This window comes from Triticum aestivum, chromosome 3A (genome assembly GCF_018294505.1).
Source record: "Triticum aestivum cultivar Chinese Spring chromosome 3A, IWGSC CS RefSeq v2.1, whole genome shotgun sequence".
In the NCBI taxonomy this organism is placed as follows: domain Eukaryota; kingdom Viridiplantae; phylum Streptophyta; class Magnoliopsida; order Poales; family Poaceae; genus Triticum; species Triticum aestivum.
In genome coordinates, this window is record NC_057800.1 from 624,399,765 (window position 1) to 624,427,747 (window position 27,983).

Here is a 27,983-nt window from a genome sequence, read left to right on the forward strand (position 1 = left end):
ATACAACTGGATGTAGGATTTGCTAGTTTTGGGTGAGATATTATGCTTCCCCTGTATCCCCAACACCTGATTGCATAACTGGGAAAATTTCGGGAGTTTATAAGTGGGAATTCAAGTAGCTCCTAGGATATCTTTCCGACAGATGTATGGTATGAAATTGGGGTTCGACGTCTAGTGGTCCACCTATTCACGGTTGGTTTTACAGTGGTCTCGTTGTGTCTTAAAGAGTCCTTGGCTATGCCGACTCGGGGACGCTTCGTATGTCATGTGCACTGCCTTGTACATGACGGTGCTGTACGATCGAGCCCGTGTAGGCCCCACCACAAAAACTTTGGACGAAATCTCTATCATATGTTTGTTCCGGCTTATTCCCCAAGCCAATCCTTTGTTTTGTTTTGAGTTGTGGTATTCGAGTTGCTTCGAAGTCAAATGTTGATTCCATACCTTCCCCAAATGGTATTCTCATACTCCGATGTGAATACTAATCCTTCGTGATCATCGAAATTGTCATGTCAATCCTTTTCAACCGGTGTGCTTCTCTTCAAGTGGATCCGACCATTTCAACGTCCGCAAGATCTATTATCAGTTCTACTCAACGGTGTTTGTTTCATCCGTCTCCAAGTTGCCTTTTTTTCCCACCCTCCCACCCCTTTTTCTTCAAGGACTCAGATTTCTTAGTCTAGTATCCTTTTAATGATGGGAAGCCTCTCCATTCCTTTCCCGTCAATGTTCTTACCCGGTGATGCCCATGAAGATTCTAACGGAGCCTCAAGTTCGTCATTCTTCATTATTTTCATCTACGGTGGATTCAATTCAAGCTTTTGGTGTTGATCATATCCTTTCCTCGTTTCAAAAGTTTTATCATACCGGTGCACCTCATAATCATCCACTCTTCGCTATTCATTTGTTCCGGAGTGCTCAAGAAATCTCAGAAGATTCGTGTTTCCACTCTGCTTTCGTAATCCTTTCAAGCTCTTTTGAGATTTTTATCTCATTCTAGCCATTTAATTCAACCGGTGCTGTCTCCTTTGCAAGTAATCGTTCAATGGTGTATCTTTTCAGTGGGCCCTAACCCAGAGGTCTTTTTCTAGGATCTTACCTAACTCTTCTTATTCTCCTGGAGTTAGTCTCAAATTCATTTCAATGTTTGACGTAAGAATGATTCATCATCAGTCAAATGTATTTCTCCAAGATCTGTCAAATTCTTCCATCATTGGCTCAACCTTTTCTAATTTTCATTCCGGAGTGTCTCAACAATTCTTGGTGGTGTTTCTCGTCGTAATTCCCAGATTTTGAAGACCGAAGAAGAGTTTTTCCTCCATATCTTATCCGTTCTCTCAAAGATTCGTGATTCTAGCTTGTTGCCATCCTCTCATAATTGTTTTTGATTGTAAAAATTCTTTCCACCCATCCGGAGCATTTCATGAGTTGTTTTCCATTTCTTTCCTCCGAAGGCCATCTTTTCAAATATTATTCATTTCAGCTTTCAGCTCTCGCTCTCCAAATCTTACCGATGCATCATTCAAATATTTCTCTAATCAAGCTTCTTCGTTCATTTGCTAACCCTTCCTGGTGTTCTTTATCTTTTCCTCGGTCATTTTAATTCTTACGGTGGTTCTTCCGAGATTTTTATCTTCCTTCGTTTATCATATTCTTTTGTTGTTTCATTCTACCGGTGGTTCTTTGAAGACCTTCTCAAGTTTGATTTATATCTCTCTTAATCCTTTCTACGAGAATAAGTAATATACCAAATCTGTTGCTTGTCATCAATTAAATTGGTGAAGGATAAGCATAATGTAATTCTTATTCTTGTTTCATCCATATGTTAATCTTTTCTTCCGGAGTTTGTTCACGATGATTAAATTCTTAGTTTCTATTGCTTTATCTTTTCTCCCGGTATTCCAAGTTTCTATTTATCTCGTCGCAAAGCTTCATCTAATCATTGCAAGGCTTCAACCTTACTCTTCTTATCTTTCTTTTCGTTTGATCATTCTTTTGTTTACCGGAGTTCTTCATGAAGTTTCTACATGATGGTCCATAAAGGACTTAATCCATTCTCGAAACGTTCATCAAGATTATTTTTAGAGGAGTTCAAGCATTATTCTTCTTGTAATCCAGAGTGCAATTCTTCCTTCCGTACCATTGGAGGTGATATTACGTCATTCTTGATAATTTGAGTTCATGTTTCATGAATCACTTGTTGTTAAGAATTAGGTATTTTAAATCCATCAATCTCTTCTTTGGAATTACCTTGGGTTATATTTCACCTAAAGCCTTCCGTAAGGATGTTGCTATTTATGGTGCTTATAAACGATCCAAGTTCTTCATTTATCCTCACGGTGAAATAGCTTTCTCGTCTCCTTGTTGATATCAATCCAATTCTTTTCCCGTAAGTGGCAGGTCGTCACCTCATAATTTGAGTTGTATTCCATAAGACCATATCAAGCTTATCCTTTTTGTTGTTGGTTTTCCAACAACTCCGTTCGACCCTTCTCCTAAGGATACCTTTTCAAGCTCTTTTGTAGCAAAAGTTGGCATTTTCTTCTACATTCCTTTATCTCAATGATCTATCTTCTATTTCTCTCTTCTGGAGGCAGAGTATTGTGATTTCATCAAGTATCTTCTCATCTCATCAAGTTCTTATTCTATTCTTTTCTTTTCAATCAGAGTGCTGCCCAAAGTTGTTTCTTCCTTGTTCCTCTTTACTAACGAAGTGTTTTCAATTGTGTTCTTCTCCGTTTCTATCTTTCTTTCAATTTGCTCAACGTTTCAAGGTTCTTTGGTTTCACTCATTGGTCAAAGAAGCAACTTAATTTTATCTCTTCTCTTTTCCTTCCGTTTTTTCCTCCGGTGCCATTCTAGATCTCGGGACGAGATCCTCTCGTAGTGGTGGACTGTTGTAACGCCCCGAGACCGATGTGCCAGGTGTCCTCCAGTTATTCGCTGTTGTTGCCTTGTCATTGCTTGAGTGTCATGCATTGCATATCATGTCATCATGTGCATTTCATTTGCATACATGTTCGTCTCATGCATCCGAGCATTTTCCCTGTTGTCCCTTTTGCAATCCGACGCTCCTAGGTCATCCGGTGTCCCTTTCTACCTCTTTTCATGTGCAGGTGTTAAACATTTCCGGATTGGACCAAGACTTGTCATGCGGCCTTGGTTTACTACCGGTAGACCGCCTGTCAAGTTTCGTGCCATTTGGACTTCGTTTGATACTCCAACGGTTAACCGCGGGACTGAAAAGGCCTCGTGTGTGTTGCAGCCCAACACCCTTCCAATTTGGCCCAAAACCCACCTAAACCTCCTCCATCATCTCGGTCGTTCGATCATGATCGCGTAGGCGAAAACCGCACCTCATTTGGACTCTCCTAGCTCCCTCTACCTATAAATATGTGGCCTCTCCCGATAAATCGCGGTACAAACCCTAGATCTTACCTCTCTCCGCGCCGCCGGACATGTCCGCCCGCCGGCGGACGCGTCCACCCAGCCGGCCACCTCACCCCGCCCAATGAGGGCGGGCCACCTCAGCGCCGCCGCTCCCGCGCCCAATCGCGGCATGCCACTTGGCGCCCCACCGCCCGCGCCTCCCACCGGCCCGCGAGGCCCGTGCCTGGCCCACGGGGCCCGTCCTCTTCGCTGCCGCCAAGCTGCGTGCCTCCCGCGCTGGGTCGCCGCGCCTTCACCGTCCTCGCCAGCGCCGCCCCAGGACTTCGTCGTTGCTCCGTCGCCATGCGTCTCCCTCGCCTGAGCTGCGTGCTGCCGCTGCGCCCGTTGCCGAACTTCACCGGAGTTGCTCGCCGGCGAACTCCAGGCCAGTTCCTCGCCGGCCCCGTCGCGCCCTCTCCTTCCCCTCGTCCTTCCTGCCTCACCTCTCCCTCCCTCGTCCGCAGGAGCCATGGACGCTGTCGGCCGTGCCCCAGCTCCACCGATCCTCACCAACTCCGGCCAGATCCGACCGGGAATGGATACCCCGCGGTCGGATCTACCCGTCTCCGGCCTCTTCCGGCTCCTCCCGCGCCCCATCGACGCCGGAACGGCGACTCCTCCTTCGCCGACCTTGCCGTTGACCTCTTGGAGGTAGAAGATGACCCAGCCATGTTAGACGTGTCCGCCCTGGACCGGACATGTCCGCCCTCCCTGAGGTCGAAATATCTCTTAGTCCTAGATCCTGTTAATTATTTTGCCATCTTCATCATGTTGTAACTCTCTCATCGTAGATCCGATTTGTGCGTGTAGCATATAAAAATGTTCGTCTCGACGTGTAAATCATTTCATCTCATTGCATCATTTTAATTTGAGCTCATCTTGACGCCCGAAATGCTGTTGGAAGAGGGCTATGTGGTGAATTTGTCAGATCTGTTTCAGCAAATGGCATTTTGTCATTTTTGCCATGATTAATGTGTGCATGATATGACCCTGAGCTCTACATGTGTTTTGTTATATGCCATGCCATCTTTACATAGGTGCTTACGATGTATTTTTGTGATATGTGTGGTGACTAGCACAAGCTTGCAAAGTAGCGTAATCGGTAATGCTGATTTCAGGGACTTAGTTTTTCACTAAGTCCTTGTCCTGATTTTGTCGGTATGCCATATGTTCATGTTGTTTCCTAGTCATCCATGCCTCTTTTGAGGATGATTTGTTAACATTGTGGTGCTCTATCAATCCATGTATTTGTTTGCATTTATGGAGCACCCTTGTTTGAGTCAATCGAGCTCTACTTTTGTTATAAAATGTTCCTGGCAGATCGTTGACATGATTAGCGATTTTGCCGAGGTTGTTGCTATTGATCCGTGCCTGCTATGTTGTTGTTATTGCCATGTCTAGCTTCTATGCCATGTATTCTTGATGGGTGTATGCTTAGTTTGTCATGCCATGCTCTGTAGTGAGTGCGTCGAGCTCGTAAACATGCCTACTCGTTCACTGATTTGCATGCTCCAGTTTTTCACTAAGTTTGAGATCTGTTTATGTTTTTGCCATGTTCACATGCTTGCAATTATATTTTTTGATCCCTTTTGGCTCAAGGTCACTAAGGGACTTTTGTTAAGTGCTTTGAGTAGCTTCATACCATGCCTTGCTTTGCCATGATATGTTCTTGTAGCATACAGTTTTCATGCTCCAAAGTATGTTTCCTAATAATAAATCCCAGACTTGTGTTCATTTCACTAAGTCTGAAACCTGTTATCATTTACACTTTTGCCATGCTTGTTTGAACCTGTTAACGGATGAATTAGCCGTAGCTCAGTGTTCATCTTTTGTCAAGCATCATGAGTGGATCCCTTCCATGTATTTTGTTGTTATGTTTGAGTGTTGTAGCATATTTTTCTTGATGCATTTAGTTGGCTACTTTTTGATTATCGCAGACCGATGCCATATTTGTTTTGCTTGCCATTTCCAAACCGTGCATCCGATTCCGGTGATCTTTATATCGATTTCAACCAAAATCACCTCACCTTTCCATTGGCACTCTTGGATTTCCATGTTGATGCCAGGTACAATAATTCCTTTGCAAATCATGCATATGCATCGCATACCGCATACCGCATATCATACCATGTTCATGTGTTGGTTGTTTACTATGTTGTGTGCTTCTTTCGGTGTTGCTTCTTCGGGTTGGTTCCGATAACGTCGTGATTGTGAGGACCCGTTCGACTACGTCCATTTTTCTTCTTCATGGACTCGTTCTTCTTCCTTGTGGGATTTCAGGCAAGATGACCATACCCTGGAAATCACTTCTATCTTTGCTTGCTAGATGCTCGCTCTGTTGCTATGCCTATGTTGCGATACCTACCACTTTCTTATCATGCCTCCCATATTGTTGAACCAAGCCTCTAACCCACCTTGTCCTAGCAAATTGTTGTTTGGCTATGTTACCGCTTTGCTCAGCCCCTCTTATAACGTTGTTAGTTGCAGGTGAAGATCGAAGTTTGTTCCTTGTTGGAACATGGAGATGTTGTTCCTTATTGGAACATGTTTACTTTTTGGGATATCACAATATCTCTTATCAAATTAATGCATCTATATATTTGGTAAAGGGTGGAAGGCTCGGCCTTATGCCTGGTGTTTTGTTCCACTCTTGCCGCCCTAGTTTCCGTCATATCGGTGTTATGTTCCCGGGTTTTGCGTTCCTTACGCGGTTGGGTTATAATGGGAACCCCTTGACAGTTTGCCTTGAATAAAACTCCTCCAGCAAGGCCCAACATTGGTTTTACCATTTTCCACCTAGCCTTTTATTTCCCTTGGGTAGGCCTGCCCAAGGGTCATCTTTATTTAAACCCCTAGGCCAGTGCTCCTCTGAGTGTTGGTCCAACCTGTCAGCTGCCGGTGGCCACCAGGGGCAACTCTAGGCTGGCCTACCGGAACCTTGGACAATCCGGTGTGCCCTGAGAAAGAGATATGTGCAGCTCCTATCGGGATTTGTCGGCACATTTGGGTGGCTTTGCTGGTCTTGTTTTACCATTGTCGAAATGTCTTGTAACCGGGATTCCGAGTCTGATCGGGTCTTCCCGCTAGAAGGAATATCCTTCGTTGACCATGAGAGCTTGTGATGGGCTAAGTTGGGACACCCCTGCAGGGTTATGAACATTCGAAAGTCATGCCCGCGGTTATGGGAAGATGGGAATTTGTTAATGTCCGGTTGTAGAAAACCTGAAGTTGACCTTAATTAAAATACATCAACCGCGTGTGTTACCGTGATGGTCTCTTTCCGGCGGAGTCCGGGAAGTGAACACGGTGTTGGAGTTATGCTTGACGTAGGTTGTTCTAGGATCACTTCTTGATCATAGTTTCTCGAACGTGCTTTGCCTTCTCTTCTCGCTCTCATTTGCGTATGTTAGCCACCATATATGCTAGTCGCTTGCTGCAGTTCCACCTCACACCTTCTAACCTTCCTATAAGCTTAAATAGTCTTGATCGCGAGGGTGTGAGATTGCTGAGTCCCCGTGACTCACAGATACTTCCCAAACCAGTTTGCAGGTGCCGATGATACCGTGCAGATGACGCAACCAAGCTCAAGGAGGAGCTCGATGAAGATCTTGTCCTTTGTGTTGTTTCGTGCTAGTTGATCAGTAGTGGAGCTCAGGCGGGACGATCGGGGATCTTTGTAGCATTTGGGGTAGTCTTCTTCTATTTTGGTTCTGTAGTCGGACCCTGATTGTATCTAGTTGATGTAATGCTTTATTCATGTAATTGTGTGAAGTGGCGATTGTAAGCCACCTATGTATCTCTTTCCCTTAAGTATTACATGGGTTGTGTGAAGATTACCTCACTTGCGACATTGTTTTCAATGCGGTTATGCCTCTAAGTCGTGCTTCGACATGTGGGAGATATAGCTGCATCGAGGGCGTTACACAAAACCTCCTGATAAAAATACCCCCAAGAAAATGAAGAAGAAGAAGGATGACGAAACTTAGATCCTTGCTATATGCCTAGCTAAGGGCGTAAAACTATAGCGCTTGTTGGGAGGCAACCCAATGAATAAAATTTATTTTTGTGTTTTGTTTTCTGTTCTTGTGTGTTTACACAATTATGCTACTGTTATGGCTGTTTTTTGTGTGTTTTAATTAGTGTTTGCGCCAAGTAAAGCCTTTAGGATCTTCTTGGGCAATAGTTGTTTGATCTTGCTGAAAAACAGAAACTTTTACGCTCATGAAATTAATTTTCATTTTTTACCAGAGAGCAATAAAATGCCCATTCCAATTGCAGTAGATCAATATACAAATTTCTCAGGTCGTCCTTATTTTTCAGGGTTTTTGAGTTATAGAAGTATTCGTAATAGTCAGATTGCTATAGGCTGTTCTGTTTTGACAGATCATGTTTTCTTTTTGTTGTGTGCTTATGGCTCTATGGTTTTCTTTGATGAGTTTTTTCCATAGAGAAGTTGGAATACAATAGATATAATACAAAAACAAAATATTAATTGGTTTGATACAGCACTTATAGTAGTGATTTATTATTCTTATACTAACGGATCTCACGAAGGCTTTGTTGAGTTTTGTGTGATTGAAGTTTTCAAGTTTTGGGTTATCTTATGATGGATGAAGGAAGGGTGTAAGAGCCCCGACATCCCAAGCTATTATCCAAGAATGAGCAAGGTACTAAGCTTGGGGATTCCCCCGAGTGGCATCCCCGCTTTCTTCCAACAACTATCGATATTTTTCTTGAGGCTATATTTTTATTCGTCACATGATATGTGTTTTGCTTGGAGCGTCTTGTATGATATGTGTCTTTACTTGTTTTATTTTTGTGTTTTAAGTCATCAATCCTTGCTGGACACACCTTTTTGAGAGAGCCAAAATTATACCATGACTTGTTAGAATTGCTCTCTATGCTTCACTTAAATCTTTTATGAGCTAGGACTTGCTCTAGTGCTTCACTTATATCTTTTTGAGCACATTGTGCTTTGTTATTTTTAAAGAGATGCTCTCTTGCTTCACTTAGATTTATTTGAGAGTTAGTAAAATTTTGAAGAAATTCTCTCTTGCTTCACTTAAATTATTTTGAGAGAAAGAAAATTTGTTATGCTCATGATCTTCACTTATATTTGTTTGAGCTTATGAAAAGCGACACATGAAAATTAGTGCCAAAGTGATAGATATCCAAGAAGGATAAAGAGAAGAAAAGAAAATGTCATGAAGATCATTGGACAAAATAAACTTGATTCTTAGTAATAGTTTTGAGATATGATGTTGTGATATGTGAGTTATGTTGATGAGTAATTATGCTTTAGTAGGAATATTGGTGTTAAGGTTTGTTATTCCCTATGCATGCACGAGAGTCAATAATCATGCAATGAAATTATATCCTACTTGTGGTGCGTTATTCGGTGTTAATTATGCTTAATGCTTGCTTATGAGATTATTCATTTCTTGGTTGGTCACTTCCCAATCTTTTGCTAGCCTTCATTTTGCACTAAGTATGACTGCTACTTGTGCATCCAAAAATTCTTTAAACCAGTCTTGCCACATGAGTCCACTATATCTACCTATATGCGGTATTCTTTTGCTGTTCTAAATAAATTTGCATGTGCCATCTCTAATTTTCAAAATAAACTATTTTTGTGTGTTTGTTTCGCTCGCGGAATGGTAACAGGTGGCTAATATTTCCCATGCTTGATGTGTTATTCTCAAGATGAGTGTTTATTCACTTGTCATTGCACGAGAGTAAGGCAAAGGTATTAGGGATGCCCAGTCCCGAAATGCAAAAAAATATTTACTTTATGTTGTCAAATAATAAATTCCTAGAAAAGTGTTGGTATGAAGGGCACCTGTGGATACGGTTAGCCATGGAAAGTGAAAGAATGGTGGAAAAGGGATAAACTTTATTTTCTGTTTGGGAACCGCCTATGGCATATCTAGCATGGAAAGTGTTCGGAACTCTAAGTCATTTTCGTTGGTGGATGGATACACCTCCCAAAATGTTTTTATCTCAAAATTTTCGCTTTGAGCTCTGGCACCTCTACAAATCCCTACTTCCCTCTGCAAAGGGCCTTTCTTTTTACTTTATGCAATTTTTATTTTGAAATTTGAGTCTCCATCTTCTCTTATAAAACCACCAACTAGGAGGCAATATGATCGTGCTCAAGTATTGGGTGTAGTCAATATTCAAGTGTTTTTCATGAATGGATCAATGTTTGAGCATGATGGGCTAGGGATAACTTGTTTTAGCATTGATATTTTGAAAGACATGGTTCCTTATTGATATGCTTGAGTATCTAAATTATTTATGTCAAAATTAGACTATTGCTTTGAATCACATAAAAGTCCAAATGTCCAAGCTATAAAGAAAAGAATATGATATGACTTGATGAACAACACTCCACATCAAAAATTCTGTTTTTATCACTTACCTACTCGAGGGCAAGTAGGAGTTAAGCTTGGGGTTACTGATACGTCTCCAATGTATCTATAATTTCGGATTGTTCCATGTTGTTTTATTATCAATCTTGGATGTTTTATAATCATTTTATAGTCATTTTATTTCATTTTTTGGTACTAACCTATTGACATAGTGCCAGGTGCCAGTTGTTATTTTTCCGTGTTTTTCACATCGCGAAAAATCAATATCAAACGGAGTCCAAATGTCACGAAACTTTACGGAGATTTTTTATGGGCCAAAAGGAACGCAATGGGCCCTGGTTGCACCTGGGGGGTGCCCCGAGGGGGTATGATACGTCTCCAACATATCTATAATTTTTGATTGCTCCATGCTGTATTATCTACTGTTTTGGACATTATTGGGCTTTATTATCCACTTTTATATTATTTTTGGGACTAACCTATTAACCGGAGGCCCATCCCAGAATTGCTATTTTTTGCCTGTTTTAGGGTTTCGAAGAAAAGGAATATCAAACGGAGTCCAAACGGAATGAAACCTTCGGGAACGTGATTTTCTCAACGAACAAGACCCAAGACACTTGGACCCTACGTCAAGACACAAAAGAGGAGGCCACGAGGTAGGGGGCGCACATACCCCCCCCCCCCAGGCGCTCCCTCCACCATCGTGGGCCCCATGTTGCTCCACCAATGTACTCCTTCCTCCTATATATACCTACGTACCCCCAAACGATCAGATACGGAGCCAAAACCCTAATTCCACCACTGCAACTTTCTGTATCCACGAGATCCCATCTTGGGGCCTGTTCTGGAGCTTCGTCGGAGGGGGCATCGATCACAAAGGGCTTCTACATCAACACCATAGCCCCTTCGATGAAGTGTGAGTAGTTTACCTCAGACCTACGGGTCCATAGTTATTAGCTAGATGGCTTCTTCTCTCTTTTTGGATCTCAATACAATGTTCTCCCCCTCTCTTGTGGAGATATATTCGATGTAATCTTCTTTTTGCGGTGTGTTTGTTGAGACCGATGAATTGTGGGTTTATGATCAAGTCTGTCTATGAACAATATTTGAATCTTCTCTGAATTCTTTTATGTATGATTGGTTATCTTTGCAAATCTATTTGAATTATCAGTTTGGTTTGGCCTACTAGATTGATCTTTCTTGCAATGGCAGAAGTTCTTAGCTTTGGGTTCAATCTTGCGGTGTCCTTTCCCAGTGACAGTAGGGGCAGCAAGGCACGTATTGTATTGTTTCCATCGAGGATAACAAGATGGGGTTTTCATCATATTGCATCAGTTTATCCCTCTACATCATGTCATCTTGCTTAAGGCGTAACTTTGTTTTTAACTTAATACTCTAGATGCATGCTGGATAGCGGTCAATGAGTGGAGTAATAGTAGTAGATGCAGGCAGGAGTCGGTCTACTTGTGTCGGACGTGATGCCTATATACATGATCATACCTAGATATTCTCATAATTATGCTCAATTCTGTCAATTGCTCAACAGTAATTTGTTCACCCACCGTAGAATACTTATGCTCTCGAGAGAAGCTACTAGTTAAACCTATGGCCCCCAGGTCTATCTTTATCATATTAATCTCCTACTACTGAGTTATTTCCTTTGCTATTTACTTTGCCTTTATTTTACTTTGTATCTTTATCATAAAAATACCAAAAATATTATCTTATCATATCTATCAGATCTCACTCTCGTAAGTGGCCGTGTAGGGATTGACAACCCGTATTCGCGTTGGTTGCGAGGATTTATTTGTTTTGTGCAGGTACGAGGGACTCACGCGTAGCCTCCTACTGGATTGATACCTAGGTTCTCAAAAACTGAGGGAAATACTTATGCTACTTTGTTGCATCATCCCTTCCTCTTCGGGAAAACCAACGCAATGCTCAAGAGGTAGCAGGGCACAACCCACCAGGGCGAGCCAGGAGGCCCAGGCGCGCCATGGTGGGTTGTGCCCACCTCGGGTGCCCCACGGACCACCTCTTTGCTCTATAAATACCCCAAAAATACCATAACCCTAGGGGACTCGACGAAATATTCATCCAGCCGCAGCAAAGTCCAGAACCACCAGATCCAATCTAGACACCATCACAAAGGGGTTCACCACTTCCATTTGTGCCTCTCCGATGATGTGTGAGTAGTTCTTTGTAGACCTTCGGGTCCGTAGTTAGTAGCTAGATGGCTTTCTCTCTCTCGCTGAATTCTCAATACAATGGTCTCTTGGCGATCCATATGATGTAACTCTTTTGCGGTGTGTTTGTTGGGATCTGATGAACTTCGAGTTTATGATCAGTTATATCTTTTTATATCCATGAAAGTTATTTGAGTTTATTTGATCTCTTATAGCCTCGTATTTCTTCTTCGATATTTGGGTTTTGTTTGGCCAACTTGATCTATTTATCTTGCAATGGGAAGAGGTGCCCAGTAGTGGGTTCGATCTTACGGTGCTTGATCCCAGTGACAGAAAAGGAACCGACACGTATGTATTGTTGCTACTAAGGATAAAAAGACGAGATCTATATCTACCGCCATATAGGTAAACGGATCTTGTCTACATCTTGTCATCGTTCTTATTGCATTACTCTGTTTTTCCATGAACTTAATACACTAGATGTATGCTGGATGGAGGTCGATGTGTGGAGTAATAGTAGTAGATGCAGGAAGGAGTCGGTCTACTAATCTTGGATGTGATGCCTATATAATGATCATTGTCTGGATATCATCATAATTATTTGAAGTTCTATCAGTTGCCCAACAGTAGTTTGTTTACCCACCATTTGCTATTTTGCTCACGAGAAGCCAATAGTGAAACCTACGACCCCCGGGTCTTCTTTCTCATATATTTCCCTTGCGATCTATTTTTCCTTTGCATTTTTATTCAGATCTATTAAACCAAAAAATACAAAACTACCTTGTTGCTTTTTATCTTTATTTATCTTTATTTGGCGTTCGATCTATCAATCTACTACAATTTACCTCATGTCCGCTTGCCTATCTTGAGGCGGCGTACCCCGGAAGGGATTGACAACCCCTTTAACACGTTGGGTTGCGAGGTGTTGTTGTTTGTGTGCAGGTGCTGTTTATGTTGTGTTGCTTGGTTCTCTTACTGGTTCGATACCTTGGTTTCATAACCGAGGGAAATACCTACCGTCGCTATGCTACATCATCCCTCCCTCTCCAGGGAATTACCGACGTAGTTGCAGCTACCATCAACCTTGTTTAGTTGATTTGGATCACGTATGACTTAGATGACTTTAGGGATGTCTATCTAAGTGGGAGTTCTTAAGTAATTTGATTAATTAAACTTAATTTATCATGAACTTAGTCCTGATAGTATTTGCATATCTATGTTGTAGATCAATAGCTCGCGATATAGCTCCTATTTTTTTCGATATGTTCCTAGAGAAAAGTTGAAAGATGATAGTAGCTATGATGCGGATTGTGTCCATGATCTGAGGATTATCCTCATTGCTGCACAGAAGAATTATGTCCTTAATGCACCGCTAGGTGATAGACCTATTGCAAGAGCAGATGTAGACGTTATGAACGTTTGACAAGCTCAGTATGATGACTACTTGATAGTTTAGTGCGCCATGCTTTACGGCTTAGAACCAGGACTTCAAAAACATTTTGAACGCCACGGAGCATATGAGATGTTCCAAGAGTTGAAATTATTATTTCAGACTCATGCCTGTGTTAAGAGGTATGAGACCTCTCACAAGTACTTTTCCTACAAGATGGAGGAGAATAGCTCAGCTAGTGAGCATGTGCTCAGAATGTCTGGGTACTAAAATCGCTTGAATCAAGTGGGAGTTAATCTTCCAGATAAGATGGTGTTTGACAGAGTTCTCTAGCCACTATCACCAAGTTACTAGAACTTCGTGATGAACTATAATATGCAAGGGATGACAAAAACGATTCCCAAGCTCTTCGTGATGCTGAAATCGGCGAAGGTAGAAATCAAGAAATAGCATCAAGTGTTGATGGTTAACGAGACCACTAGTTTCAAGAAAAAGGGCAAGGGAAATAAAGGGAACTTCAAGAAGAATGGCAAGCAAGTTGTTGCTCAAGTGAAGAAGCCCAGGTATAGACCTAAGCCTGAGACTAAGTGCTTCTACTGCAAAGGGACTGAGTGCTTCCCTGAAGAACCACAAAGCTAGACCCAAACCTGAAACTGAGTGCTTATACTACAAAGGAAATGGTATGCTCTGTCACACATAAACCTCCTTATATCTTCCTCAAAACAGCCACCATACCTACCTATTATGGCATTTCCATAGCCATCCGAGATATATTGCCATGCAACTTTCCACTGTTTCATTTATGACATGCTTCATCATTGTCATATTGCCTTGCATAATCACTTAGTTGACATCGTATTTGTGGCAAAGCCACCATGCATAATTTATCATACATGTCACTCTTGATTCATTGCCCTTCCCAGTACACCGCCGGAGGCATTCATATAGAGTCATATTTTGGTCTAGTATCGAGTTGTAATCATTGAGTTGTAAATAAATAGAAGTGAGATGATCATCATTAATAGAGCATTGTCCCAAATAAAAAAGGGGGAAAGGCCAAAAAAGGGAGTCCCAAAAAAAGAAATAAAAAGGGACAATGCTACTATCCTCTTTTTCCACACTTGTGCTTCAAAGTAGCACCGTGATCTTTATGATAGAGAGGCTTTTGTTTTGTCACTTTCATATACTAGTGGGAATTTTTCATTATAGAACTTGGCTTGTATATTCCAACAATGGGCTTCCTCAAATGCCCTAGGTCTTCGTGACCAAGCAAGTTGGATACACACCCGCTTAGTTTCTTTTGTTGAGCTTTCATGCATTTATAGCTCTAGTGCATCCGTTGCATGGCAATCCCTACTCCTTGCATTGATATCAATTGATGGGTATCTCCATAGCCCATTGATTAGCAGCGTCGATGTGAGACTTTCTCTTTTTTTGTCTTCTCCACATAACCCCATCATTATATTCTATTCCACCCATAGTGCTATATCTATGGCTCGTGCTCATGTATTGCGTGAAAGTTGAAAAAAGTTTGAGATTACTAAAGTATGAAGAAATTGCTTGGCTTGTCATCAGGGTTGTGCATGATGAGAGCATTCTTGTGTGATGAAAATGGAGCATGACCAAACTATATGATTTTGTAGGGATGAACTTTCTTTGGCCATGTTGTTTTGAGAAGACACAATTGCTTAGTTAGTATGCTTGAAGTATTATTATTTTTATGTCAATATTAAACTTTTGTCTTGAATCTAGTGGATCTTAATATTCATGCCACAATAAAGAAAATTACATTGAGAATTATGCTAGGTAGCATTCCGCATCAAAAATTCTGTTTTTATCATTTACCTCCTTGAGGACGAGCAGAAATTAAGCTTGGGTATGCTTGATACGTCTCCAACGTATCTATAATTTTTGATTGTTCGATGCTATTATATTATATGTTTTGGATGTTTAATGGGATTTATTATACACTTTTATATTATTTTTGGGACTAACCTACTAACCCAAGGCCCAGTGCAAATTGTTGTTTTTTTGCCTATTTCAGTGTTTCGCAGAAAAGAAATATCAAACGGAATGAAACCTTCGGGAGAGTTATTTTTGGAAAAAATGTGATCCGGGGGACTTGGAGTAGACGTCAAGAAAGAAGCAAGGAGGCCATGAGGCAGGGAGGCGTGCCTGCCCCCCTGGGCGTGCCCCCACCATCGTGGGCCCCTCGCAGCTCCACCGACCTACTTCTTCCTCCTATATATATCCATATACCCCAAACACATCCAGGAGCACCACGAAACCCTATTTCCACCGCCGCAACCTTCTATACCCAAGAGATCCCATAGCCTCTCCGATCACGAAGGGCTTCTACATCAACACCGTAGCCTCTCCGATGATGTGTGAGTAGTTTACCATAGACCTTCAGGTCCATAGTTATTTGCTAGATGGCTTCTTCTCTCTCTTTGGATCTCAATACAAAGTTCTCCTTGATCTTCTTGGAGATCTATCCAATGTAATTCTTTTTGTGGTGTGTTTGTCGAGATCCGATGAATTGTGGGTTTCTGATCAAGTTTATCTATGAACAATATTTGATTCTTTTGTGAAATCTTTTATGTATGATTGGTTATCTTTGCAAGTCTCTTCGAATTATCAGATTGGTTAGGCCTACTAGATTGATCTTTCTTACAACGGGAGAAGTGCTTAGCTTTGGGTTCAATCTTGCGGTGTCCTTTCCCAGTGACAGCAGGGGCAGCAAGGCACGTATTGTATTGTTGCCATCAAGGATAAAAAGATGGGGTTTATATCATATTGCTTGGGATTATCCCTCTACATCATGTCATCTTGCCTAATGTGTTACTCTGTTCTTATGAACTTAATACTCTAGATGCATGCTGGATAGAGGTCGATGTGTGGAGTAATAGTAGTAGATGCAGAATCGTTTCGGTCTACTTGTCGCGAACGTGATGCCTATATACATGATCATGCCTAGATATTCTCATAATTATGCACTTTTCTATCAATTGCTCGACAGTAATTTGTTCACCCACTGTAATACTTATGCTATCTTGAGAGAAGCCACTAGTGAAACCAATGGCCCCCGAGTCTATCTTCTATCATATAAGTTTCCCATCTATTTTACTTTGCAATCTTTACTTTAAATCTATATAAAAATAGCAAAAATATTTATCTTATTATCTCTATCAGATCTCACTCTCGTAAGTGGCCGTGAAGGGATTGACAACCCCTTTATCGCGCTGGTTGCGAGGTTCTTATTTGTTTGTGCAGGTACGAGGTGACTTGCGTGTAGTCTCCTACTGGATTGATTCCTTGGTTCTCAAAACTGAGGGAAATACTTACGCTACTTTGCTGCATCACCCTTTCCTCTTCAAGGGAAAACCAACACGGTGCTCAAGAGGTAGCAGTAGCCCCTGGGTATTTGATACCGGTTCAGTTGCTAAGATTTGTAACTCGAAACAGGAGTTGCAAAATGAACGGATACTAGTTAAGGGCGAGGTGACAATGTGTGTTGGAAGTGATTCCAAGGTTGATAAGATCACCATCGCACACTCCATTTACCTTCGGGGTTAGTGTTGAACCTAAATAAATGTTATTTGGTGTTTGCGTTGAGCATGAATATGATTGGATCATGTTTATTGCAATACGATTATTCATTTAATTCAAAGAATAATTTTTGTTCTGTTTACATGAATAAAATCTTCTATGGTCATACACTCAATATAAATGCTTTATTGAATCTCGATTGTAGTGATACACATATTCATAATATTGATGCCAAAAGATGCAAAGTTGATACTGATAGTGCAACATATTTGTGGCACTGCCGTTTAGGTCATATTGGTGTAAAACGCATGAAGAAACTCCATGCAGATGGGCTTTTGGAATCACTTGATTATGAATCATTTCATACTTGCGAACCATGCCTCATGGGCAAGATGACTAAAACTCCGTTCTCTGGAACAAGGAGCGAGCTAATGACTTATTGGAAATAATACATACCAATGTATGTGGTCCGACGAGCGTTGAGGCTCGTGGCAGGTATCGTTATTTTCTGACCTTCATAGATGATTTGAGAAGATATAGGTATATCTACTTAATGAAACACAAGTCTGAAACATATGAAAAGTTCAAAGAATTTCGGAGTGAAGTGGAGAATCATCGTAACAAGAAAATAAAGTTTCTATGATCTGATCGCAGAGGCGAATATCTGAGTTACAAGTTTGGCCTTCATTTAAAACAATGTGGAATAGTTTCACAACTCATGCCACCTGGAACACCACAATGTAATGGTGTGTCCGAACGTCGTAACCGTACTCTATTAGATATGGTGTGATTTATCATGTCTCTTACCGATTTACCACTATTGTTTTGGGGTTATGCATTAGAGATAGTTGCATTCATGTTAAATAGGGCACCGTCTAAATCTAAGTTGTTGTTTCTTAAAGTTTGGGGTTGCGACACTTATGTCAAAAGGCTTAAGCCTAATAAGCTCGAACAATAGTGGTAAGAAACCTAAGATGTCGTTTCTTAAAGTTTGGGGTTGTGACACTTATGTCAAAATGCTTAAGCCTGATAAGCTCGAACCCAAATCAGAGAAGTGCATCTTCATAGGGTACCCTAAGGAAACAATTGGGTACACCTTCTACCACAGATCCGAAGGTAAGATCTTTGTTGCCGAGAATGAAACATTTCTAGAGAAGGAGTTTCTCTTGAAAGAAGTGAGTGGGAGGAATGTAGAACTTGATGAGGTAATCGTACCTTCTCTCGAATTGGAAAGTAGCAAATCCGTGAAATCTGTTCTCGTGATGCCTACACCAACTAGAGAGGAAGCTAATGATAATGATCATGAAACTTTGGATCAAGTTATTACTGGACCTCGTAGGTGGAACAGAGCACGTTCCACACCAGAGTGGTTCGGTAATCCTGTCCTGAAAGTCATGTTACTAGACCATGGTGAACCTACGAACTATGAGGAAGCTATGATGAGACCAGATTCCGACAGATGGCTTGAGGCCGCAAAATCTGAGATAGGATCCATGTATGAGAACAAAGTGTGGACTTTGGTGGACTTGCCCAGTGATCGACAAGCCATAGAAAATAAATGGATCTTCAAGAAGAAGACTGACGCTGATGGTAATGTTACTGTCTACAAAGCTCGACTTGTCGCAAAAGGTTTTCGACAAGTTTAAGGAGTTGACTACGATGAGACTTTCTCACCCGTAGCGATGCTTAAGTCTGTTCGAATCATGCTAGCAATTGCCTCATTTTATGATTATGAAATCTGGCAAATGGACGTCAAAACTGCAATCCTTAATGGATTTCTTAAAGAAGAGTTGTATATGATGCAACCAGAAGCTTTTGTCAATCCTAAAGGTGCTAACAAAGTGTGCAAGCTCTAGCAATCCATCTATGGACTGGCGCAAGCATCTCGGAGTTGGAATATATGCTTTGATGAGGTGATCAAAGAATATGGTTTTATACAGACTTTTGGTGAAGCCTTTATTTACAAGAAAGTGAGTGAGAGCTCTGTAGTATTTCTAATATTATATGTAGATGACATATTGTTGATTGGAAATGATATAGAATTTCTGGATAGCATAAAAGGATACTTGAATAAGAGTTTTTCAATGAAAGGCATCGATGAAGCTGCTTATATATTGGGCATCAAGATCTATAGAAATAGATCAAGATGCTTAATAGGACTTTCACAAAGCACATGCCTTAATAAAGTTTTGAAGAAGTTCAAAATGTATCAGTCAAAGAAAGGGCCCTTACCTGTGTTACGAGGTGTGAAGTTGAGTCAGACCCAATGCCCGACCACTTCAGAAGATAGAGAGGAAATGAAAGTCATTCCCTATTGATGACCCACGAGTGTAGGGGATCTATCGTAGCCTTTCCGATAAGTAACAGTGTCGAACCCAATGAGGAGCAGAAGGAAATGATAAGCAGTTTTTAGTAAGGTATTCTCTACAAGCACTGAAATTATTGGTAACAGATAGTTTTGTGATAAGGTAATTTGTAATGGGTAATAAGTAATAAAAGTAAATAAGGTGCAGAAATATGGCCAAATCCTTTTTGTAGCAAAGGACAAGCCTGGACAAACTCTTATATAAAGTAAAGCGCTCCCGAGGATGCTACCTCTTGAGCACTGCGTTGGTTTTCCCTTGAAGAGGAAAGGGTGATGTAGCAGAGCAGCGTAAGTATTTCCCTCAGTTTTGAGAACCAAGGTATCAATCCAGTAGGAGGCCACTGATACGTCTTCAACGTATCTATAATTTTTTATTGCTCCATGCTATATTATCTACAATTTTGGACATTATTGGGCTTTATTACCCACTTTTATATTATTTTTGGGACTAACCTATTAACCGAAGGCCCAGCCCAGAATTGACATTTTTGCCTATTTTAGGGTTTCGAAGAAATGGAATATCAAATGGAGTCCAAACGGAATGAAACCTTCGGGAACGTGATTTTCTCACCGAACATGATCCAAGAGACTTGGACCCTACGTCAAGAAACAAAGGAGGAAGCCACGAGGCAGTGGGCACGCCTACCCCCCCCCCTTCCCAGGCGCGCCCTCCAACCTCGTGGCCCCCCTGTTGCTCCACCAACGTACTCCTTCCTCATATATATACCTACGTACCCCCAAACGATCAGATACGGAGCCAAAACCCTAATTCCACCGTCGTAACTTCCTATATCCACGAGATCCCATCTTGGGGCCTGTTTTGGAGCTCCACCGGAGGGGGTATCCATCACGGAGGGCTTCTACATCAACACCATAGCCTCTCCGATGAAGTGTGAGTAGTTTACCTCAGACCTTCGGGTCCATAGTTATTAGCTAGATGGCTTCTTCTCTCTTTTTCGATGTCAATACAATGTTCTCCCCCTCTCTTGTGGATAACTATTCGATGTAATCTTCTTTTTGCGGTGTGTTTGTTGAAATCGATGAATTGTGGGTTTATGATCAAGTCTATCTATGAACAATATTTGAATCTTCTCTGAATTCTTTTATGTATGATTGGTTATCTTTGCAAGTCTCTTCGAATTATCAGTTTGGTTTGGCCTACTAGATTGATCTTTCTTGCAATGGGAGAAGTGCTTAGCTTTGGGTTCAATCTTGCGGTGTCCTTTCCCAGTGACAGTAGGGGCAGCAAGGCACGTATTGTATTGTTGCCATCGAGGATAACAAGTTTTTTTTTATCATATTGCATGAATTTATCCCTCTACATCATGTCATCTTGCTTAAGGCGTTCTCTGTTTTCATTAACTTAATACTCTAGATGCATGCTGGATAGCGGTCGATGAGTGGAGTAATAGTAGTAGATGCAGGCAGGAGTCGGTCTACTTGTCTCGGACGTGATGCCTATATACATGATCATACCTAGATATTCTCATAACTATGCTCAATTCTGTCAATTGCTCAACAGTAATTCGTTCACCCATCGTAGAATACTTATGCTCTTGAGAGAAGCCACTAGTGAAACCTATGGTCCCCGGGTCTATCTTCATTATATTAATCTTCCAATACTTAGTTATTTCCTTTGCTTTTATTTTACTTTGCATCTTTATCATAAAAATACCAAAAATATTATCTTATCATATCTATCAGATCTCACTCTCGTAAGTGACCATGAAGGGATTGACAACCCCTTATCCCGTTGGTTGCGAGGAGTTATTTGCTTTGTGCAGGTACTAGGGGACGCGCGCGCAACCTCAAACTGGATTGATACCTTGGTTCTCAAAAACTGAGGGAAATACTTATGCTACTTTGATGCATCATCCCTTCCTCTTCGGGGAAATACAACGCAGTGCTCAAGAGGTAGCAGGAAGGATTTCTGGCGCCGTTGCCGGGGAGGTTCATGCAAGTCAAGATTTGACTTCCAACAACGAGCCATTTCTGGCATCTACGCAAAAGTCAACATACCAAGTACCCATCGCAATCCTTATCTCCCGCATTACATTATTTGCCATTTGCCTCTCGTTTTCCTCTCCCCCACTTCACCCTTGTTGTTTTATTCACCCACTCTCTCTCTCTATCCTCCCTCTCTTTCTCTATTTGCCTCTTTTTGCCCGCTTGTTTTTTTGTTTGCTTGTGTGTTGGATTGCTTGCTTGTCTCGATGGCTCTTCCCCGATTTGGTGATCTTCACCTTAAAAGGTTAGAAGAAATCAAAAACAACATTAGGAGTTTTATGGTCTTGCAATTTGAGCATAATAGTTTCTTTAGAAACTAGCTTAAGGAACAGAAAAGTTTTATGAGTTTTATGAATAAAGAGCTCGATGATATGTCTAAAGAATTTGATTGTTTAAGATCCCAAATTGCTTGTCTTGAGAAATTGACTGCTGAAATTTTGGATAAGCAGGCTACCTTAGTTAATAGGATGGCCGATAAACCGGATTTCTATGAAAATAAAGATGAAGATCTAAAAGTTATTGATGTGTCCCCTATTAAATCTTTGTTTTGCAATATGAATCTTAATAATGATGGGACTGAATATGATCCACCTTTACCTAGAAGGCATTCCAAAAATTCGGAGTTTTTAGATCTTGATGCTAAAAGTGATGAAAGTGGGATTGAAGAAATTAAAACCTAGATGTTGCTAAACCCACTATTTTGGATTTCAAGGAATTTAATTATGAAAATTGATCTTTGATTGATTGTATTTCCTTGTTGCAATCCGTGCTAAATTCTCCTCATGCTTATAGTCAAAATAAAGCGTTTACTAAACATATCGTTGATGCCTTGATGCAATTTTATGAAGAAAAACTTGAATTGGAAGTGTCTATCCATAGAAAACATTATGATGAGTGGGAACCAACTATTAAAATTAAAATTAAAGATCATGAGTTCTATCTTTATGTGATTTGGGTGCTAGTGTCTCCACGATTCCAAAGACTTTGTGTGATTTGTTAGGTTTCCGTGATTTTGATGATTGATCTCTAAACTTGCACCTTGCGGATTCCACTATTAAAAAACCTATGGGAAGAATTAATTATGTTCTTATTGTTGCAAATAGGAATTATGTGCCTGTAGATTTTATCATTCTTGACATAGATTGCAATCCTTCATGTCCTATTATTCTTGGTAGACATTTCCTTAGAACGATTGGTGCAATTATTGATATGAAGGAAGGAAATATTAGATTCCAATTTCCGTTAAGGAAAGGCATGGAACACTTTCCTATAAATAAAATTAAATTACCTTATGAATCTATTATGAGAGCCACTTATGGATTGCCTACCAAAGATGGCAATACCTAGATCTATCCTTGTTTTTTATACCTAGCTAGGGGCGTTAAACGATAGCGCTTGTTGGGAGGCAACCCAATTTTATTTTTATTCCTTGCTTTTTGCTCCTGTTTAGTAATAAATAATTTATCTAGCCTCTGTTTTTGTTGTGTTTTTATGTTTAATTAGTGTTTGTGCCAAGTAGAAGCGTTGGGAAGACTTGGGGAAAGTCTTGATATCTTGCTGTAAAAAACAGAAACTTTAGCGCTCACGAAAACTGCTGCCATATTTATTTGGAAAGTCCTATTTAGTTAATTATTTTTGAAGATGATTAATAGATAAATTACTCACGTCCAGCAATTTATTTTAGAATTTTTGGGGTTTCAGATCTTGCGCTAGCTACAGATTACTATAGACTGTTCTGTTTTTGACAGATTCTGTTTTTTGTGTGTTGTTTGCTTATTTTGATGAATCTATGGATAGTAAAATAGTTTATAAACCATAGAGAAGTTGGAATACAGTAGGTTTAACACAAATATAAATAAATAATTAGTTCATTACAGTACCTTGAAGTGGTCTTTTGTTTTCTTTCGCTAACGGAGCTCATGAGATTTTCTACTTTAAGTTTTGTGTTGTGAAGTTTTCAAGTTTTGGGTAAAGATTTTTTGGATTATGGAACAAGGAGTTGCAAGAGCCTAAGCTTGGGGATTCCCATGGAACCCCCAAGATAATCTAAGGACACCTAAAAGCCAAAGCTTGGGGATGCCCCGGAAGGCATCCCCTCTTTCGTCTACCTCTATCGGTAACTTTACTTGGAGCTTTATTTTTATTCACCACATGATATGTGTTTTGCTTGGAGAGTCTTGTATTATTTGAGTCTTTATTTGTTAGTTTACCACAATCATCCTTGCTGTACACACCTTTTGATACAGCCATACATGATTTGGAATTTGTTAGAATACTCTATGTGCTTCGCTTATATCTTTTGAGTTATATAGTTTTGCTCTAGTACTTCACTTATATATTTTAGAGCACGGTGGTGGATTTGTTTTATAGAAACTATTGATATCTCATGCTTCACTTAGATTATTTTGAGAGTCTTAAATAGCATGGTAATTTGCTTAAATAATCCTAATATGCTTGGTATTCAAGAATAATAAAACTTTCTTATGAGTGTGTTGAATACTATGAGAAGTTGGATGCTTGATAATTGTTTTGAGATATGAAGATGGTGATATTAAAGTTGTGCTAGTTGAGTAGTTGTGAATTTGAGAAATACTTGTCTTAAAGTTTGTGATTCCTATAGCATGCACTTATGGTGAACTTTTATGTGATGAAGTCGGAGCATGACTTATTTATTGATTGTCTTCCTTATGAGTGGCGGTCGGGGACGAGCAATGGTCTTTTCCTACCAATCTATCCCCCTAGGAGCATGCGCGTAATACTTTGCTTGGATAACTTGTAGATTTTTGCAATAAGTATATGAGTTCTTTATGACCAATGTTGAGTCCATGGATTATACGCACTCTCACCCTTCCACCATTGCTAGCCTCTCCAATACCGTGCACCTTTCGCCGGTATCATACACCCACCATATACCTTCCTCAAAACAGCCACTATACCTACCTATTATGGCATTTCCATAGCCATTCTGAGATATATTGCCATGCAACTTTCCACCATTCCGTTTATTATGACACACTCCATCATTGTCATATTTCTTAGCATGATCATGTAGTTGACATTGTATTTGTGGCAAAGCCACCGTTCATAATTCTTTCATACATGTCACTCATGAGTCATTGCATATCCCGGTACACCACCGGAGGCATTCATATAGAGTCATATTTTGTTCTAAGTATCGAGTTGTAATTGTTCAGTTGTAAGAAAATAAAAGTGTGATGATCATCATTTTTGGAGCATTGTCCCAAGTGAGGAAAGGATGATGGAGACTATGATTCCCCCACAAGTTGGGATGAGACTTCGGACAAAAAAGAAAGAAGGAAAAGAGGCCATAAAAAAGGGAAAAGGCCCAAATAAAAAATGAGAGAAAAAGAGAGAAGGGATAATGCTACTATCGTTTTACCACGCTTGTGTTTCAAAGTAGCACCATGATATTCATAGTAGAGAGTCTCTCATTTCATCACTTCCATATACTAGTGGGAATTTTTCATTATAGAACTTGGCTTGTATATTTCAATGATGGGCTTCCTCAAATTGCCCTAGGTCTTTGTGAGCAAGCAAGTTGGTTGCACACCCACTTAGTTTCTTTTGTTGAGCTTTCATATACTTATAGCTCTAGTGCATCCGTTGCATGGCAATCCCTACTCACTCACATTGATATCTATTGATGGGCATCTCCATAGTCCGTTGATATGCCTAGTTGATGTGAGACTATCTTATCCCTTTTTGTCTTCTCCACAACCACCATTCTATTCCACCTATAGTGCTATATCCATGGCTCATGCTCATGTATTGCGTGAAGATTGAAAAAGTTTTGAGAATGTCAAAAGTATGAAACAATTGCTTGGCTTGTCATCGCGGTTGTGCATGATTTAAATACTTTGTGTGGTGAAGATAGAGCATAGCCAGACTATATGATTTTGTAGGGATAACTTTCTTTGGCCATGTTATTTTGAGAATACATGATTGCTTTGTTAGTATGCTTGAATTATTATTATTTTTATGTCAATATGAACTTTTATCTTGAATATTTCTGATCTAAATATTCATACCACAATTGAGAAGAATTACATTAAAATTATGCCAAGTAGCATTCCACATCAAAAATTCTGTTTTTATCATTTACCTACTCGAGGACTAGCAGGAATTAAGCTTGGGGATACTTGATACGTCTCCAACGTATCTATAATTTTTGATTGCTCCATGCTATATTATCTACTGTTTTGGACATTATTGGGGTTTATTATCCACTTTTATATTATTTTTGGGACTAACCTATTAACCGGAGGCCCAGCCTAGAATTGTTGTTTTTGCCTATTTTAGGGTTTCAAAGAAAAGGAATATCAAACGGAGTCCAAACAGAATGAAACCTTCAGGAACGTGGTTTTTTCACCGGACATGATCCAGGAGACTTGGACCCTACGTCAAGAAACAAAGGAGGAAGCCACGAGGTAGGGGGCGCGCCTAACCCCCCCCCCAGGCGCGCCCTCCACCCTCGTGGGCCCCCTGTTGCTCCACCAACGTACTCCTTCCTCCTATATGTACCTACGTACCCAAAAACAATCAGATACGGAGCCAAAACCCTAATTCCACCGCCTTAACTTCCTGTATCCACGAGATCCCATCTTGGGGCCTCTACCGGAGCTCCGCTGGAGGGGGTATCCATCACGGGAGACTTGGACCCTACGTCAAGACACAAAAGAGGAGGCCACGAGGTAGGGGGGCGCGCCCACCCCCACCAGGCGTGCCCTCCACCCTCGTGGGCCCCCTGTTGCTCCACCGGCGTACTCCTTCCTCCTATATATACCTACGTACCGCCAAACGATCAGATACAGAGCCAAAAACCTAATTCCACCGCCGCAACTTTCTGTATCCACGAGATCCCATCTTGGGGCCTGTTCCGGAGCTCCACTGGAGGGGGCATCGATCACGGAGGGCTTCTACATCAACACCATAGCCTCTCCAATGAAGTGTGAGTAGTTTACCTCAGACCTTCGGGTCCATAGTTATTAGCTAGATGGCTTCTTCTCTCTTTTTGGATCTCAATACAATGTTCTCCCCCTCTCTTGTGGAGAACTATTTGATGTAATCTTCTTTTTGAGGTGTGTTTGTTGAGATCGATGAATTGTGGGTTTATGATCAAGTCTATCAATGAACAATATTTGAATCTTCTCTGAATTCTTTTATGTATGATTGGTTATCTTTGCAGGTCTCTTTGAATTATCAGTTTGGTTTGGCCTACTAGATTGATCTTTCTAGCAATGGGAGAAGTGCTTAGCTTTGGGTTCAATCTTGCGGTGTCCTTTCCCGGTGACAGTAGGGGCAGCAAGGCATGTATTGTATTGTTGCCATCGAGGATAACAAGATGGGGTATTTATCATATTGCATGAATTTATCCCTCTACATCATGTCATCTTTCATAAGGCGTTACTCTATTTTTAACTTAAGACTCTAGATGCATGCTGGTAGCGGTCGATGAGTGGAGTAATAGTAGTAAGCAGGCAGGAGTCGGTCTACTTGTCTCGGACGTGATGCCTATATACATGATCATACCTAGATATTCTCATAACTATGCTCAATTCTGTCAATTCTTCAACAGTAATTCGTTCACCCACCGTAGAATACTTATGCTCTTGAGAGAAGCCACTAGTGAAACCTATGGCCCCCGGGTCTATCTTCATCATATTAATCTTCCAATACTTAGTTATTTCCTTTGCTTTTTACTTTGCTTTTATTTTACTTTGCATCTTTATTATAAAAATACCAAAAATATTATCTTGTCATATGATCTCTTATGCAAAAGTAACAATTCATTCACATACTCAAGTATGAATCAGAAACTTCATTGAAAACTAACAAACTATAATCTCAGTCATTGAAGCAATTGCAATTTATCATAACATAGGAAAGAGTCAATATAAGAGCTTCTCAGCAAGTCCACATACTCAACCATCATTTAGTATTTCACAATCAGACAAAGAGAAAGATAGGGGCTTATAGTTTTGCCTCCCAACCTTTTACCTCAAGGGTAATGTCAACAATAATAGTTCAGGAAAACCCACATCCAATTAGCCATATATATCAGGATCTTTCCAACACATTGTGCTTGCCAAAGGATAAAATGTAAAAAGGAAAGGTGAGGATCACCATGACTCTTTGCATGAAGTATAAGACAAGAATAAAAGATAGGCCCTTCGCAGAGGGAAGCAGAGGTTGTCATGTGCTTTTGTGGTTGGATGCACGAAATCTTAATGCAAAATAATGTCACTTTATATTGCCACTTGTGATATGGACCTTTATTATGCAGTCCGTCGCTTTTATGTCTTCCACATCACAAGATCGTATAAAGCTTATTTTCTCCACCCTAATAAGTCATACATATTTAGAGAGCAATTCTTATTGCTTTCAATGATGACAACTTACTTGAGGGATCTTACTCAATCCATAGGTAGATATGGTGGACTCTCATGGCAAAACTGGGTTTAGGGATATTTGGAAGCACAAGTAGTATGTCTACTTGGTGCAAAGAAATTTTCTAGCAAGAGAGGGAAATGCAAGCTCAACATGTTGGATGATCCATGACAATATAATTTATCCCAGATGTAAGAAAACATAACCCATTACGCTGTCTTCCTTGTCCAACGTCAACTCTTTAGCAATTCGTATTTTAATGAGTTCTCATAATCATA